The 19118-nt window shown below is 44.4% G+C and overlaps 1 protein-coding gene across 1 annotated transcript in view; it reads left to right on the top strand.

Annotated features, from left to right (window-relative positions):
* The window catches only part of LOC126267736 (heat shock factor 2-binding protein-like), a 168252-nt gene that overhangs the window by 28489 nt on the left and 120645 nt on the right, over positions 1 to 19118 (top strand). The window lies entirely within an intron of this gene.

Here is a 19118-nt window from a genome sequence, read left to right as displayed (position 1 = left end):
GATTAATCACACATGGGTGACCATAACTAATTCTTGAAACTTCCTGACAGATTAAAACTGTGTGCCCGACAGAGACTCGGAGACTCGAACTCGGGACCTTTGCCATTTGTGGAAAAGTGCTCTACCATCTTTTTTTTTCTTTTTTTAAATCTCATTTTGTTCGTTATAGTGCGTTGCAATTGTTCGTGGCGGACGTCCCCTACGCCCATTGAAGTTCGTTATTGATCCACTCAGTTTTTTTATTACAGAGGGCAGCTAACCCTCTGACCGAACACGCTGAGCTACCGTGCCGGCGTCCATCTGAGCTACCGAAGCACGACTCACGCCCGGTTCTCACAGCTTTACTTCTGCCAGTATCTCGTCTTCTACCTTCCAAACGACTAAAATACTGGCAGAAGTAAAGTTGTGAGTACCGGACGTGAGTCGTGCTACGGTAGCTCAGATGGAAGAGCACTTGCCCGCGAAAGGCAAAGCTCCCGAGTTCGAGTCTCGGTCGGGCACACAGTTTCAATGTACCAGGAAGTTTCATATCAGCGCACACTCCGCTGCAGAGTGAAAATCTCATTCTGGATAACTAATTCTTATTGCCCAGTTTCATAAGAGTGAGTTGAGAATATTTGGGGACCCAGTAACGCAAATAAAGTTTATAGGTCCTCGTGTCTTACTCGTGGCAGACACGTTTATACACTAGAAGTACAGTTACAGAAATATAGTAGTGATTGAAATCCTTAAATGAAGTACTGAGACGATATAGTAGAATACAATACGGATAGCTTCTGCCTTCAAATCTGAACACTGTGTTCTGTCTGGATTCAGACTGGAGTAATACTTCACTTTAAATAAGTACTACTAATGAACAGCAGGAAATTATCATGAGCAGAAGACTGTTCATTGATTTTCTCCTGCAGCATCGCCTGTAGTTTTTAATGAAGTGCCTCTATTTCTGCCTAAGGTGTTAGTTATTGCTTGATTTTAAATGTTGTATTTCTTTAAAATGGGAACGATAGAGTGCTCCTGGTAAAGCCTATGGTTTATTAGAATTTACCTTTTGATGTTTTCTTAAAGGTTTTGCTAACTTTATGATATCCTGGTTTTGACTGCTCTTCATCTTAGTCTTGCAGTCTTCTATTTCTAACATTGCATCATGAATTAGGTTTTTCCCATCTCCATTACGTTTTATTGAAGAGTTCAAGGTCTCTCGTGGGCTAACTCGTAAGTGCTGCTTCTAAGCCTTCCGTGAAGTATAGTGACAGTTCCTCTTCTTGTGTCGTCGTGGTCATAGTGACCTCGAGTTGTAGCTAAAAATCTTCTCCTTGATGTTTAGCATTTCACGATCTGACGTGTAAACGATGTTTACTTGATAGTTCTTCTTCCGTTCACCAGGATTAATCGTACACTCCAGTACTATACCACCAGTGCTGACATCTTCTTCCGTTCACCAGGATTAATCATACACTCCAGTACTATACCACCAGTGCTGACATTTCAAATTGTTTCCCATCAATTACTATATTTATTAGGATATGGTCTTTCACTGTTCACACAGAAATTTTCACTGCAACACTTACTGATACGTCTGTCACAGGAAGAAACGGAATATTCAATCCTTTTTTTACCCAAGTGTGACTAAGTCCCATGACACGGCACTGTCTGTACTACCTGTGTCTATTAAAACGTCTGTAATTTTTCCTCAGCGCTTAAGCTCAATAAAAGGTACAATTTGTTGCCTTAATTCGGTATTTCCCTCCCCTTTTCAGTATCTATATTTTCAACCATAATTTGAAAGTTGTCTGTTCCTGGTCCCACAAATTTTGCACTCATCCTCCTAGTCTTCTCTGTTTTATGCAATTTTTAGTGACTTACATTATCCAAGATAGCAGTTAACCTGTAATTAGGTCTTTCTCTTCTTATCTCGAATTCATTCCTGAGTTGTTAAGGGGCACTGCAATTGACTTCACTCCATAAAGTCATTTAATCACTACTAATTTCCGTTTCGGCCCTATGATGTAGTATGACAACAGATACACAGTTTGTTCAAAAAACAAGTGCCGAATATTTTGAGACTTGGTAATACTCATCGAAACAAGAAAAATAAGTCCAATAAACATGGGTCCGGAAACGCATACTTTCCGAGATAAACACGTGTTCGTTAGTAGGGCTGCGCGACGCTTGGTTGCGGATATTAGCAGAGCCGTTGCATTCGCGCTCTGTTGAATGTGTCGGCAGGGTATTATGATGTCTAAACTCACAGTACTCTGTCTCCCATTAGGTGGTTTGCAGTCAGTTGCGTGGCTTGAGTCGAGTTATGGGCTTTGTTATTTGTCTTGGTGTTTGAGTGCCTTATTTTACAGTACTGTCAACCCTGGGTATGTATCATGGTATGTTGCCTTCTTCCACACGCAGATTCACATATGCGTTTACTGTTATTACGGTATCAGTACGTACAAATGGTGTAGCACATTTACAGTTTTCTCTCTTTCACCACTTGTAATGGGAGCCTATTTCTCGAGAAGTGAAATGGCGGATTTGATATTCTGCTATTGTTTAGCAAATGGACGTAGCCTGCGAAGCCCGTGCCCACTACGCTGAAAGATATCCACAGTGCTGGGTGCCTTCTGGTAAGCCGTGCGGCAGACTTTTGCCGCGTCTGAGGGCCACGGAAACCCAGGCAAATCGGAAGACTGGCAGTGGAAAGTACCTCACAGTACGCACCGCACGCCTGACATGGAGGACCATGTGCTAAGTTCGGTGGAAGAAACCTCTGGGACCAGTGTACGACGATTAGAAGCACCAGAACACATTTTTCATTCTGTCAGTCGGGAAGAGGGGGGGGGGGGGGTACTTCATGAACAATTGCTGTACTCATATCATCTATAGAGCGTTGAGCCCCTGAGGTCACAAGATCGTCATGGTAGACGGCGGTTCTGTCAATGGCTGTTGCCGAAGTGTGCACCTGATCTGTTCACATCCAAGATCTTACACTCCTGGAAATTCAAATAAGAACACCGTGAATTCATAGTCCCAGGAAGGGGAAACTTTATTGACACATTCCTGGGGTCAGATACATCACATGATCACACTGACAGAACCACAGGCACACAGACACAGGCAACAGAGCATGCACAATGTCGGCACTAGTACAGTGTATATCCACCTTTCGCAGCAATGCAGGCTGCTATTCTCCCATGGAGACGATCGTAGAGATGCTGGATGTAGTCCTGTGGAACGGCTTGCCATGCCATTTCCACCTGGCATCTCAGTTGGACCAGCGTTCGTGCTGGACGTGCAGACCGCGTGAGACGACGCTTCATCCAGTCCCAAACATGCTCAATGGGGGACAGATCCGGAGATCTTGCTGGCCAGGGTAGTTGACTTACACCTTCTAGAGCACGTTGGGTGGCACGGGATACATGCAGACGTGCATTGTCCTGTTGGAACAGCAAGTTCCCTTGCCAGTCTAGGAATGGTAGAACGATGTGTTCGATGACGGTTTGGATGTACCGTGCACTATTCAGTGTCCCCTCGACGATCACCAGAGGTGTACGGCCAGTGTAGGACATCGCTCCCCACACCATGATGCCGGGTGTTGGCCCTGTGTGCCTCGGTCGTATGCAGTCCTGATTGTGGCGCTCACCTGCACGGCGCCAAACACGCATACGACCATCATTGGCACCAAGGCAGAAGCGACTCTCATCGCTGAAGACGACACGTCTCCATTCGTCCCTCCATTCACGCCTGTCGCGACACCACTGGAGGCGGGCTGCACGATGTTGGGGCGTGAGCGGAAGACGGCCTAACGGTGTGCGGGACCGTAGCCCAGCTTCATGGAGACGGTTGCGAACGGTCCTCGCCGATACCCCAGGAGCAACAGTGTCCCTAATTTGCTGGGAAGTGGCGGTGCGGTCCCCTACGGCACTGCGTAGGATCCTACGGTCTTGGCGTGCATCCGTGCGTCGCTGCGGTCCGGTCCCAGGTCGACGGGCACGTGCACCTTCCGCCGACCACTGGCGACAACATCGATGTACTGTGGAGACCTCACGCCCCACGTGTTGAGCAATTCGGCGGTACGTCCACCCGGCCTCCCGCATGCCCAGTATACGCCCTCGCTCAGAGTCCGTCAACTGCACATACGGTTCACGTCCACGCTGTCGCGGCATGCTACCAGTGTTAAAGACTGCGATGGAGCTCCGTATGCCACGGCAAACTGGCTGACACTGACGGCGTCGGTGCACAAATGCTGCGCAGCTAGCGCCATTCGACGGCCAACACCGCGGTTCTTGTTGTGTCCGCGTGTGATCATTGCTTGTACAGCTCTCTCGCAGTGTCCGGAGCAAGTATGGTGCATCTGACACACCGGTGTCAATGTGTTCTTTTTTCCATTTCCAGGAGTGTATTTGCCAATGAGAGATGGCGTTGTGAATTTCCATAGCCAGCACGTATGGGCAGACGTAAATCACCAAGAAATTCAGGAAAGAGGACATCAACACCGATTCTCAGTTAACGTATGGGCAGGCGTATTTGGCGATAGATTAAAGTGCTGCCACAAAAGTTAAATGGGGCTCACTATATGGACTTTTTTATTAATGTATTGCCTGCCTTGCTGGAGGCTGTGCCTTTGCATCAGCGAAAACAAATGTGATTCATGCATGATGGCGCACCAGCACACTTTCGTCACAATGTGCGCACACATGTGACGCAGACATTTCAGGACCGCTGGATTGGTCAGAGGGGGGAGGGGGGGCTACACCTTGTCCTGCTCTTTCTCAGACTTCATTAACTTAGATTTTCGGTTGTTGGAACACTTGAAGAGATTGGTCTACTACACGCCAATCAGAGATGTGTCGACACTACAGGATCATGTCTTCAATGGGTGTCAGAGGGTTCAACAACAAACGTATGTTTCAAAAGGTGTGTCATTCATTGCGCCGAAGGAAAGAAGGGTGCACTTTCATGAATGGACGCCACGTCGAATATCTCCTGAAAACATGTGTATCGCAAGAAGTATGCCTTTCTGGACCCATGTTTATTGGACTAATTTTTCTTGTTTCGATGAGCACTACCACCTCTCAAAGAATTCGGCACTGATTTTTCAAAACTTTGTAGATAAAATATTAATTCTTTAAAGCATATATGTACGTGTGGATGTCAGTTCTAGACGCTATAACTTGTTTTTATAGTATTTAAAAGATAATTTGGATGTTATCATCGGAAAAAAAATTGGTTTGATTGTGGTGTGAAAAGTGTTTCATTTATTCTATAGTAAATACCTAAATATTTTTTTCACTTTGTGGTTCCTGACATTCCTGAAGTGCTTGTGGATACTACTGCGGATGTAATTTTTTGTATATTCAGTGTATCTCTAAAAGTGATTTCCTAAAATGCTTAAGTTTCACACTCTGTGCCTGTTCTTAGGACCCACTTTTGAGGTTGGTCATCTAGCTGTCCCCTTACAAAAGCTGCTTTCTGCATTGTGGTCCATTGTTCTGGTAAATTGTCTTCCAACTGATTGAGAAATTATGCGGGGCTTACTTTTCCGTTTGCATGTAACTTTTCAAAACTGCCATTATGAAAAAGAAAGAAAGAAAATCCCGTCCCGGTTATTGCAGTCCAAGTATTGGCTATGCAAATTCCTTGTTGTATAATTGAATTAACCTTGTTATTGATCTGTTTCGTAATGTCATCAAGCTCTTGTTGAACATTGCCAGCTCGGTGACTGATAAGAGTCGCTGGGTGGATAACAGTCGAAAGAATGAGTACGGCTTCAGAGCGGCGTGGACTTGTTTCCGGTCGCTACCGACCTTAGCTTCCAATATTATGTGCAAGTACGCTGATACAGTTATAGACATATTGTTTCAGTGTTATTTTTGTCAGACCGAGCAGGAACTCGCTGAGATTTTGTATTTATTTTCAAACTTAGTGATGAATCTGATGCTGCTCCTTCGAGGGCGACAACTTCAAACCCCTGTTCGTGGAAAGGGAGCTACGATTCAGAGCCGGTCTCACAGACACTGCAAATCAACAGAACAAACTCCCACGCCCGTAAGTTCAGTCTAGAAAGGAAGCTGCTGCCCACACAGGAAAATATACTTGGGGAATTTATGCAGTAACTGCTACGTATTTTGTAGCAAAGTGTAACTCGATTGAGCATATCGTAAAATTTAATCCATGTAAAAGTAAAATACACATAAAATGTGTGTGAGATTGAGCTCCGAGTATCACAGGGGAAGGACAACAACGTGTAGACACCACAAACACAACACATGACCACGCCTTCTACAGTGTAGGAAGTCCGCTGGTATTCAAAACAACTTGCACTCGTCTGGGAAAAGGTCCTGTATTGTTTTCAAGAGAATGTTATACCAGTCTTCCAGCAAAATAGCGTGAGGTGAAATAAGCATGGTGGGTATGGATAGTGATCACACAGGGTCAATAATAATGAGAATTTGTGACTATAGTGGCAAGGGGAGATGCGACAATTTATCTTTGTGCTCACAGAACCAATTGTGGTCGATGCGAGCGATGGGAGCAAGTCCCCTGTCGTCTTGGTACACAGCATCACCATTGGGGAACAAACATTGTACCACAGGATGGTCTCTTTTACCTGAAGTCAGATGTGAGCATATTTAAACTAGAAGTAACGTGACGGACAGTGCAATGATGACTAGGAAACGAGGACTGCATATATCTTTGTTAACTACCAAATTCCCATTCACCAGCTGAAGTGGCATGTGCGACAGTTAAGCGACGTGACGACAAATCTGCTTCTCTCTGGGAGTCGAAACCGTCACGTACCATTATTGACAATGAATGAAGACAAATTAAAAATCAAAATAAAATTACATCAACCACTCGGTGTCCACATGCTAAAGTGTGATAGGACAATACGAGAACTTTTGTGCCGAGCCTTGTGAGGGAACCCTGAACAAACAAACAAATGATGGCACTATGTCGTCACGAAGGGCTCCAATTCCGTGAAACAAGAACCAATAACTGTAATTAAAGTACTAGTGCGAGAAAGGTTATTACAGTCTTCTACGTGAGCCTCTGTCATTGCCAACCTAACGTGTAGTTGGTATCGGAAGTACTACACGGTTAATTTGAATTTGTAAATACGGTGGAATCGTATTTTCTTCGTTTGGTGTGATCAGGGGTAAACTGAAACTGCCTGATTCTATTAAAAACTTTCGCCTAGATTGGGAACTGAACCTTGATCCTACAAACACTAACCTAGTAACAAGACCACAAACCACTGAGCTCCACAGACGGGTTGCTTTCGTTTCTATTGTAGCACTGGTACACCACATCAGATGAGAATACTGACTTCATGACTCCCTGGAGTGGCTTACAGTCTGCTCACTACCTTTCTCGATAGTTGTCCCAATACAGTACAAAAAATTTTGTCATGCAATGTGAAGTTCAGATTTGCTGATTGATACTAGCTATAAATGAACTATATCACGTCTCTTAACGGTTAGTCAGCAATGACGATTAGTGTTGTGGTTATCTCTCCCAACATATGAGTAACTTAAATTTTTAATGACACTTTGTGTTAGATGACAAGTGCGATGTGTCATCATGAATACAGTGAAATTACTAGTGATATGTTGTTGGTGACATAGAAAGATAGGTCCCTTATCATTTAGCTACAAAATAGCAGGTCAGCAACTGGAAGTAGTTAATTCCATAAATTATCTGGGAGTACTCATTAGGAGTGATTTAAAATGGAATGATCATATAAAGTTGATCGTCGGTAAAGCAGATGCCAGACTGAGATTCATTGGAAGAATCTTAAGGAAATGCAATCCGACAACAAAGGAAGTAGGTTACAGTACGCTTGTTCGCCCAATGCTTGAATACTGCTCAGCAGTGTGGGATCCGCACCAGGTAGGGTTGATAGAAGAGATAGAGAAGATCCAACGGAGAGCAGCGCGCTTCGTTACAGGATCATTTAGTAATTGCGAAAGCGTTACGGAGATGATAGATAAACTCCAGTGGAAGACTCTGCAGGAGAGACGCTCAGTAGCTCGGTACGGGCTTTTGTTAAAGTTTCGAGAACATACCTTCACCGAAGAGTCAAGCAGTATATTGCTCCCTCCTACGTATATCTCGCGAAGAGACCATGAGGATAAAATCAGAGAGATTAGAGCCCACACAGAAGTATACCGACAATCCTTCTTTCCACGAGACTGGAATAGAAGGGAGAACCGATAGAGGTACTCAGGGTACCCTCCGCCACACACCGTCAGGTGGCTTGCGGAGTATGGATGTAGATGTAGAAGGGTATCTGGCACCCTCTGACACTTAACATCTCCAAATTCGTAGTAACAGGGCCAACCCAGAGCTGAAGTGGGACAAAGGCCGCAGAAAGTGACGATGGTGATGACTAGTGATACGTTGTTGATCACAGTTTTCGTAAGTGGTTAGTTCATTATTCAGTTTATGCAAAAGCGCTCGCCAAGTGAAGGACGATTAACAGGCGACTGGAAAATCTTTTAGAGAACAAGGATTAAAGAATGACTGGTGGGTTAGAGTTACCGTCATTATTGGCATCAGGAACCAATGAGTGTAGTAACACTTTGGAGATGTCCCTTCTTGTAATAAATTTAACTTTACAAGCATTAAGGGCTATCTCAGGTATTCTTTCATACTTGTAGAATCGTCATATTAATTTGGATATAGAGTTCTTGTCTTACAGAGCAGTGTTTTCTAGTGGTCACTTGTGGTAATCATTTTGTATAGTCAAATTACTGTATCAAAACGAGATTAGAGGACTTCAAAGACAGTTACGTTATGTGGGCTGCATGCAAATCTGAGTAAACGCGAAGCAGGTCTTCCGGATATTTTTGAACATATACATTGGCTTATACGTTGCATACACAATACGCCTGCGAATGCCAACGCTCTCGTAAAAACACGTGCATTACCTCGGAAAGCTTATGAACTGTTGGCAAACACAGGTTGAATTAATGTGATGGATAACTGATGAACGAATAATAACCGTCAAGTCACGTAGCAAATCCACAATTTATGTTCAGTTAAGTACCATGCTGTGTTTTCACGCGGGATGGGTTGTCCCCTAATCGTAGATGATTGCAGTGGCGGCACTTATATTGAAGTCTGCCGGCCTTAGTGGCCAAGCGGTTCTAGGCGCTACGGTCTGGAACCGCGTGACCGCTACGGTCGCAGGTTCGAATCCTGCCTCGGACATGGATCTGTTTGATGTCCTTAGGTTAGCTAGGTTTAAGTAGTTCTAAGTTCTAGGGGACTGGTGACCTCAGAAGTTAAGTCCCATAGTGCTCAGAGCCATATTGAAGTCCCGTTGTCGACTATGCTGGTGTTCCGGGATGACATTATATGCAGCGCCACCAATACCGTACTCCTTCTGTTGCGTACGAAAACCACATACCACTCCTACATAAAAAAACTCCTACATCCGCACACTCAATCTAGAAAGCGAGCTGCCTCCTACACAGGAAAAAGCGTGGCCAGTGTATAGAGGATCCCGAAGTTTAGTAATTCTCACTCTAGCGGCTTTCTGCAGGAATTGTTACGTATTTTGTAGAAAAGAGTAGCTTCGTTGAACATGCCATCAAATTTAAAGACTTTAAAATTGATATACTTATAAAATATCTGTGATCAACTTCTTGCGTCACGGTCGGTGAACAAAAATAGTACCAGAAATACAACTCATTAGCATGCCCCAATGGTACAGGAAAACTGCTGACCTTCAAGACAGCTTGCAGTCGCCTGGGAAGGAATAAATACAGGTCCTGCCTGGTTTTCAAGGGAGTCTTGTACCAGACGTCCTGCAAAATAATGGGAAGTTGAGGTAACCACAGAGACTCAACAAGATTGAGGTCTGTTGACAGTTGTGGCCGGGAAAATGCGAGAACTCATCCTCGTGCACACAAGACCAGTCCTAGACAATATGAGCAGCGCGAATCGCTGTTCTGTCATCTTGGAACACAGCACAACCATTTCAGAACAAACGTTCTACGATGGGATGGACTTGATCTGCCAAAATGGTCACATAGTCCTTGGCAGTAAGGCGACGTTGCAGAGCAGACTTTGGTCCTAGGAACACCACGTTATTACCGTACAATTTCCACGTATCACTTATTGGACGAAACTCTAGAGACTATTGGAAACAGTGTGAAACAAGACTCATCCGACCACACGAGTTTCTTCCACTGCCCCACGGTCCAGGTTTCATGTCTTGAGCACCACGTTTTCCTTTTGCAGACATTTGCATCACTGATGAGTGGTCTCGGAATTCCATCTCGCCCTGCAATTCCATTTTCGTGGAGCTCCCTTCGCATTGTTTTGGCGCTGACAGCGTTTGCGATTGCGAAATTAGGTTCTGCAGTGATAGTTGCTGCTGTTCAAATGGTTCAAATGGCTCTGAGCACTATGGGAGTTTAACACCTGAAGTCATAACTCCCCTAGACTTAGAACTACTTAAACCTAACTAACCAAAGGATATCACACACATCCATGCCCGAGGCAGGAGTCGAACCTGCGACCGTAGCAGCAGAGAGGTTCTGAAACGAAGCCCCTAGAACCGCTTGGCCACAGCGGCCGCCGTTTGCAGCTGTCGTCTTCTTATTTTTCGTCTTCTTGTTTTTGATCGTACATAACTATCAATCAAGACATAATTCCGTTCACGTTTCTACTTTCCCTGTGTGCCGTATGATTCTTCGATACGATGCCTCTTGAAACACCAAACAGTTCGGCTACGTTGGTTACGTGAGCCAGCAACATACGAACACCTACAATTTTCCCACGTTCGAACTCATTTAGCTGCGACATAGTGCACTCACAAAAACAGAAAACACTTTTTTGGCCACGACTGACAATGGCAACATGTTGAGGATATTGCGCAAATGTCGGTCGTGGTCAAATACAGTACAACATCACAACCAGTCGGCTTGCCTAGTATCTGCATTTACTTTCAAGCATGCTTTTGCCGCAGTGTTTCCATATTTTTGTCCAACCCCTGTGCTTCTGCTTCTTTTCACTAGTACGAAAACGCACTGAATATATTGTCGCCTGGTAACCATGGTTGGGTGCATTGGCTGTGGCGAAGCAGCTCTCGTACACTTAATAGAAGCCGTGGTTCCCATCAGTCGCCGTACTGTTTTTCCTTAGGAAATGATTAAACATTACCTGAAAATACTAACAACATACGTAGTAGAGCAAGTTCTCAACAAATTAACGTACTAATAGTTCACATATACATTCCGAAAATCCTTTACGAAATAGCTAAATTCACTGTACATTTGATAATGATTAATCACACCTGTGTGAAGAGATTCAATTCTTGATTGCTTATTATTGTATGAGTAACTTCAAAATACGTGGAGACCTAGTAATGTAATTAACTTTACTTTTACTGGTGTCGTACTGTCAGTAAACACGTTTATACACATAGAGCAGAATTCCGTTTCGTTAAGTCATTGAAATAAGTTACTGAAGTAAGAAATGTCTTGATTATAATTAATTTTCGTGTTTAAGTATGTGAAACTCTCTGTATGCAAAAAGCTATCCAGTCCGAGAAAACTACGAGGTGGGCTCGTCTGTAAGATGTAAGTTAAGAAATTTATTATCTGTAAGTCTCATGAAAACGTTATTTCTAAAGCCTGAACTACAGATCCTAAATTACAGATTTACATAAAACATTGTTTTAATATGGTCAACGCCCTTGTCGCAGTGGTAACATCGGTTCCCAACAGATCACCGAAGTTAAGCCCTGCCGGCCTTGGCTAACACATGGACGGATGACGTTCCGATCTGCCGAGCGCTCTTGGCAAGTGGGATGCACTCAGGCGTTGTGAGGCAAATTGAGGAGCTACTTGACTGAGAAGTAGCGGCTCCTGTCACGAGAAGTGCGACTGGGAGAGCTATGTGCCGAACACACGCACCTCCGTATCCGCATCCAGTGACGCCTATCGGCTGAGGATGACACAGCGGTCGGTCGGTACCGTTGGGGTCTTCCGAGACATGTTCGGATGGAGTTTAGTTTAGCAATTAATATGAATAGATGGTGTCTAAAAGAAATAATCTTCCTGGTAACACAGTAAGTTAATTAATAATGAAACATAGTAAAAACGTGAACAGATTATTCAAGATTGCTGAATGATCTATAAACTCAATGCATAAAACTTTAACTAGGGGAATCTGAATGGCTGGCAGAGTTATTTTCCCCAATGAGGTAACTAAGCCCTCCTGATGCAAATTATTCCATAGTAATTTGGTCTGAAAATTCGTTGACCCTAAACGTGCACAGTGAGTGGAAACCCGCTGTTTAACCAACAGGCTCATGGACTCAATACAGCAACTGTGAATCTGAGACAGGTTATTAGACAGAAATACGCAAGTGCTGACATGAATGCCCAGTCGTGTTGCCGCTTCAAATTATGCTCACCATAATTATTCTGGAATTGTTGTGCTGAACACTGCCGACGTGCAGATAGCTCTATTGCACAGGGCTTGGACGTGGTGCTGCTGCTGCAACTCGTATCTCTGGTCGCCCGCTAAGAAACACTCTCCGGACTGTAACTTCAGCGTTCCGATCACGTACTAAGAACTCTGTCCACGGCAAACTCTTTCCACACGCCTACCGATATTTTCACGCCCAAATCGTGTACAATGACTGCCAACGGCGAGAAGTGCATACAGGGCAGCCCGATAGCGTGGATTCCCTCCAACGGACAGAATCCCACCAAGACAACGCATCACGATCATCGCATTACGTCACCAGTAAATTCGTATTGTAAATCGCCTTCCATCTTTTAAAAAATTGTCGCTTCAGGCCCGTCTCCATGATGTCACTGAATAATTTTACGCTCGTTCTCACTCCCACGACACACATCAGAGCTGCTCTGACCTTAGAGAGCCGTACATAGAGCTATGCCCATTATTTCGGACTCGGTGTTTCTGTGAAAGAGCGAGCGATGATTATCTACAACAGCTTTTCCGAAACGTAGGAAAGCGGAGCTCTTCCACTATTTGCTTGCCTACACGGCCACAGTTCGGCCGCTAGGCCGGCCCAACTTGTAAAATACAGAGGGATCCAGAAAAATGTATACAATCTTTGATAGTCAATATTAATGGAATAAAATAACATACCGTTACAATTCTAGCACTGACGGGGGGAGGGGGGGGGGGGGGGAAGGTTGTCTTATGTGATCGAAGTGGCAGCCACTAGCAGCCAAACAACGTAGATGCAGCCGAACTGTTGACCGAACTACGGCTATCACTGCTGCCAGTGTGATAGCCGCACAGGACACCTCGGTGGTTTTTCGTAGCTCGTTCATTGTAGCTGGCTTCTGTCGATAAACTTCATTTTTCTAGGTCCCCTTGGGAAAAGCAAAGAAATGTAAGGTTTGGAGGCGGTGGTGAGTACTCAACAGCTCCTCATCGACTTATCCATCGTCCAGGTTATAAACATCCCGATAGGCTCTGACATCTCTGTGTTAGTGACGCGTAGTTCCAGCTTGTTGTAGGCAAAAATCTTTCCAAACACCTGTCGGATGGCAGGTAAAATCGATACAGGCAGAAGGTACACCTCACCATTACAGATCGCACCACACATTAACACCAAGTAGGTTAACATGTTTGTACACATAAACATGGGGATTTTCAGGAGCTCAGAAGATGCAGTATGGAGGTTTACAATATCGTTCTGTTTTAATTTGCACCACGTTATACCAGATAATCATCCCTGAAAACCGTTCATCCTCGCGAAACTTGCCTTCAGATCACTCGCAGCACTGCATCCTTGGACCTGAGTCGCTGTCGTTCGTTGCGTGCAGTGATCTCGGGATATACACTTTCCACATTTCAGACTTCAGAATTTGTCCTACACTTGATCGGCTTACCCCCTTTTATGTGCTCCCAGCTTCACAGATTTATAAGAAAACATAGTAAAATGTTGCAACACAGCAGCGCTGGAATCTGGCGTTGTTGATCTTTTTTGGTCGCCCAGACCTTTCCTTAAGCACATCCTGAACTGTACCGCCGGCTTCAAAATTACGCCCAGTACGATAAATTGTAACACGTTTTGGTGGCTAAGTTCCGTACACATTACACCATTGCCGTTATACCTCCATCATCTTCTCATACTTCTAGTATCACTTCAGTACGGCCTTAAGTTGCTCCAAAAAAAATGGTTCAAGTGGCTCTGAGCACTATGGGACTTAACTTCTGAGGTCATGAGTCGCCTAGAACTTAAAACTACTTAAACCTAACCAACCTAAGGACATCGCACACATCCATGCCCGAGGCAGGTTTGGAACCTGCGACCGTAGCGGTCGCGCGGTTGCTGACGGAAACGCCTAGAACCGCACGGCCACCTCGGACCGCTGAGATGCTTAAAAGACGATCTTACTTTATTCATTGCCGCAGTATCATCTTGCGGAAAAGGCGCGCCAAACTCTATCCAGAAATCAATGGACTAGGGTACCGCGCAGAACTGCAAAGATATGTCATTTTGTTACAAAGATATAAGACGTCTACATTTTTCTGGACCGCCGCTGGGCCACCTAAATGCGTGCTGGTGACCGACTTCCCTGAATCCAGGCACGTGAGACCCAAGTGCCGAGTCACAAGACAGCACATCTCTGCTTTAGTAGCAAGCTGCCTACCCAGCCCCTAATCCAAGGCGCTCTGCCTCCCAACACCTATAAAAGTCATCCAGAAAGCAGGTAGTTCCAGCACCAAGTTAAAATGAAAACAAGTGAGGCTAGAAAGAGCGCAGTACATCCCGTCCCTTGGTATCGAAGTACTTTAATAAATATTGTACATGTAATCCTCCGTTAATCGACATCAGAATACAAAATGCATCCGAAACAGCTTGCGGCATTTCACATTAACACTGCATGTAACAACGCTTGCCTTCTCATCGAATATAGTAACCTTCCATTAAAATATTTTCGACCACTTCTTCACAGTATTCAAAGCACGTTGCTAGAAAGCATTAATAGAAACATTACCATGTTCCACACTGCTTACGTGGGTCCTGAATTATGCTGCCGGTCTTCTGCCCATACTTCTGTCTGTGGCCAAGTCGAGCGCCAATATCTCAACTAAAATTGCAAGTCCCGACACGATTCTTAAATTTTCAAATACTGAGTAAGATCGCATTACAAACTGCTCACAAGTTTTATCACTTTTCAGCTACTTCTTAATTTATTCAGTATTTTATTTCGTGACTGCATCATAGTTTTGTTTAAGCGTGAGGACAGGTCTTCAGCATGCTTGTAGTCATGTACGAACCCCTCCGTGATATTATTTACCTGTTTCAACACATACACAGGAAGTCATAGTGTCCTCATTGCCGAAACCTTGAAAGTCTCTAACTGTGTCCAAATCAAATAGCTCCAAGCACTATGAGACTTAACATCTGAGGTCATCAGTCCCCTAGACTTAGAAATAATTAAACCTAACTAACCTAAGGACATCACACACATCCATGCCATAGGCGCCGGCCGCGGTGGCCGTGCGGTTCTGGCGCTGCAGTCCGGAACCGCGGGGCTGCCACGGTCGCAGGTTCAAATCCTGCCTCGGGCATGGGTGTGTGTGCTGTCATTAGGTTAGTTAGGTTTAAGTAGTTCTAAGTTCTAGGGGACTTATGACCTAAGATGTTGAGTCCCATAGTGCTCAGAGCCATTTGAACCATGCCATAGGCAAGATTCGAACCTGCGATCGTAACAGCAGCGCGGTTCGGGGCGGAAGCGCCTAGAACCGCTCGGTCAAAGCGGCCGGCTCTAACTTTTTCCGTGGGTCACTGTCCCAAGAAGGCTGCTTCTGACACAAGACTTAATTCTCACTGAGCACATACACAGTCCAGTCACATTAAAGCGACGACCGTCTATGTTCAAAGTCGACATGCAGTAACTACTTACTAGCATAAGAGATGATATGTAGCGTGTGGGGGGGACTCGAAAAACAACGCAGTCGTTGCCGTAATGCTGAAAAGGAGCGATTTATCTGACATTCAAAAGAACATGATCATTGGCTTTCAGCCAGAGGGTGGAAGATCTGCGAAACGGTTTAGTCTGTAAACTGTTCTCGTTCCCCCCTGGTTAAAGTGTACCATGCTTCGCAAAATAGCGTTGTCCAAAACCAGCATCAAGGCAGCTGTGCTGCACCAGGGACCACGGTTGACACGGGTGAACGGCTGCTGAGGAGATTTGTACGGGCGGTCAGCCGTGCAACAACTCAGCACCTTGATGACCCAAGAGGCTACCAACACTTTCTCCTCAACGACCGCTAAGCGAACGTTGCAGCATATGGGCCTCTGCAGTTGGCACCCAGGTTGACCGCTGCTCTTCAGTGACTTTACACGCCATTACTTCAACCGGACGTCCAGTGAGTGGCGACGTGTGGGATTTTCAGATGAACTGCATTTTATGCCCCAACGCGACGTGTCACACAACTCACAACGTACTTGCATGGCCTTAGATACGACCAGGATTAGTTTACTGTACTCCCCTGGCCGGATATAAACCCAGTTGACGATCTGTGATACCACCTCGATCCGGCAATTCGCGTCATGGATCCTCACCCGAAAAGTCCGGCGCAGGTTGCCACAGTATTGTAGTCGGCTTAGCTCCACATCCCTGTCAGTACCTTCCAGAATGTCATTCAATCTCTTCCTTCACGTTTCGCAGCGTTCTGCGAAGCAAAAGTTGGTTATTCTGGCTTTTCACAGGTGGTCACGTTATGATGAACGCATAATGTAGTTCACAATGACAAGTCCGCTCATAACCATTTCATTCAGCGTCCTCAAACCAATGTCATCATCAGCGTCATCATCATCATCATTAGCAAACTTTTCATAAACACTGTACTAGCTATTTGCAGTCTATTAGAAGTCGTTGAGCCGGGTTTCAAATTAGAAACTGAATTCAAAAACAACTGATCCATAACCAGAGCGCTGTTTGTCTCAGGCATGAATGATATAAAGGAGAACATAAAAGATTTTTGGTCTAGCTAATTGTCATGGATTTTGTTGATAATGGAGTGGTTCTGGGAGAAAAAGAGGTGGAAGTACAACTGAGGTTGCACAGAGAGTTGAATGTATACCAAAATAAGTGAAGTCAAAACTGTAAAAGTGGCAGTGAAAGGGGAAGAGCAGCCAGCAAACATCAAACTGTGTAATTAACCCCTGGAAAATGTGGAAAATTTTGTCTACCTTCGAAATGTAATTTCTCGAGACAATCTAGCCATGTAAATAGTTGCAAATAAAGTGCGAGTGAGCTTATGGTTTTGCTAACATGTTAGACTGCTTCTGATTTATGATGATTCGGAAATGTTTTTCCTTACTTAGTGAGATTTCCCTTAATTCACGTCCAGCAGGTAAGTGTCTCACTTGTGGGATATAAACAGGATACACAATGTGCACGGAAGTTATAAATACGGTTAATAATTTCTTCTTCTTTGGGTGTCTCATCCTCCAAGAACATTGGTATCCACATCATAATATGTTGTTTGTACACGGTTTTCCTGAGCAGCGATTCTGTCCTCAATCTGAATAACTGCCGTAAATCCTTTAGCCAAAATAACATTCTACGTCCGCGGGAACACGTCTGCCATTTATCTTTCGTTTAAGTATTAATTGCAACAGGTAGTATTTTTTGTTGTGGATTACATAGCCAAAGTAATTTAATTTTCTCCTCTTGATGATCTTGAGTACTTCTAAATCTTAATTCATAAGTCGAAGTACTGACATATTTGTCTCTTTATCTCTTCACGATTTCCTTAGCATCCTTCGATACACATTATCTGAAATGCCTCAGTTTCTTACCTAATACTGCGGTAGGTATCCATGACTCACCTCCAGGTATCAGCAGAATGAACGTGTTGCATAGATGTAGCTAAGTGCGAAGTATAATACTTATGTCATGGCTGGTCAGAACTGGAAAGAACTTCTGTCCACATCAATTCGGCATCGAATTTCTTGAGAGAAATGCCAGTGATTGTTAACTTGACGCCCCAAATATATATGTACATTGAAACACTTTCGATCTTTAAATTAACGAGTGCAGGAGTGCCGTGAATTTCATAATGTTTTCTGCGAACAACCGTGCATTAGGTCTTCTTGGTATTTAAAAGTAACCCCATGCCGTTGCTCTTTTAGGTAACAGTGTTTTGAATATCATGTGGATCTTCCAGATTAGAACCACGTAAGACAGCGCCATCAGCATACCTTATGTCGTTGATGATAACTCCATTAACCACCATTCCCTGGTACTTTCCATGAAGAATATCTCTGAAAATATTTTCAGAATATATCTTAAAAAATAATGGGACATAATTCAGCCATGGGAACTCCTTTCACAGCCGATGCTTCTTCTGACGGCAGACCACCGAGATGTACACCAGGCCTTTGGTTAAAGTACTACTAACATCCACCCCTGAACCATGAGCCTTGCCGTTGGTAGGGAGGCTTGCGTGCCTCAACGATGCAGATAGCCGTACCGTAGGTGCAACCACATCGGAGGGGTATGTGTTGGGAGGCCAGACAAACGTGTGGTTCCCGAAGAGGGGCAGCGGTCTTTTCAGTAGTTGCAGGGGCAACACTCTGGATGATTGACTGATCTGGCATTGTAACAATAACCAAAACAGCCTTGCTGTGCTGGTACTGCGAACGGCTGAAAACGAGGGGAAACTACAGCCATAATTTTTCCCGATGGCATGCAGCATTACTGTATGATTAAATGATAATGGCATCCTCTTGGGTAAAATATTCCGGAGGTAAAATAGTCCCCCATTCGGATCTCCGGGCGGAGCTACTCAAGAGGACGTCATTATCAGGAGAAAGAAAACGCATTCTACGGATCGGAGCGTGGAATGTCAGATCCCTTAATCGGCCAGGTAAGTTAGAAAATTTAAAAAGGGAAATGGATAGGTTAAAGTTAGATATAGTGGAATTATTGAATTTCGGTGGCAGGAGGAACAAGACTTTTGGCCAGGTGAATAAAGGGTTACAAATACAAAAGCAAATAGGGGTAATGCAGGTGTAGGTTTAATAATGAATAGGAAAATAGGAGTGCGGCTAAGCTACTAAAAACAGCATAGTGAACGCATTATTGTGGCCAAGATAGACACAAAGC

This window comes from Schistocerca gregaria, chromosome 4, assembly GCF_023897955.1.
Source record: "Schistocerca gregaria isolate iqSchGreg1 chromosome 4, iqSchGreg1.2, whole genome shotgun sequence".
Taxonomy (NCBI): Eukaryota; Metazoa; Arthropoda; class Insecta; order Orthoptera; family Acrididae; genus Schistocerca; species Schistocerca gregaria.
Note: the sequence above shows the minus strand (reverse complement) of the source record. Positions and strands in the feature narration are given on the sequence as shown.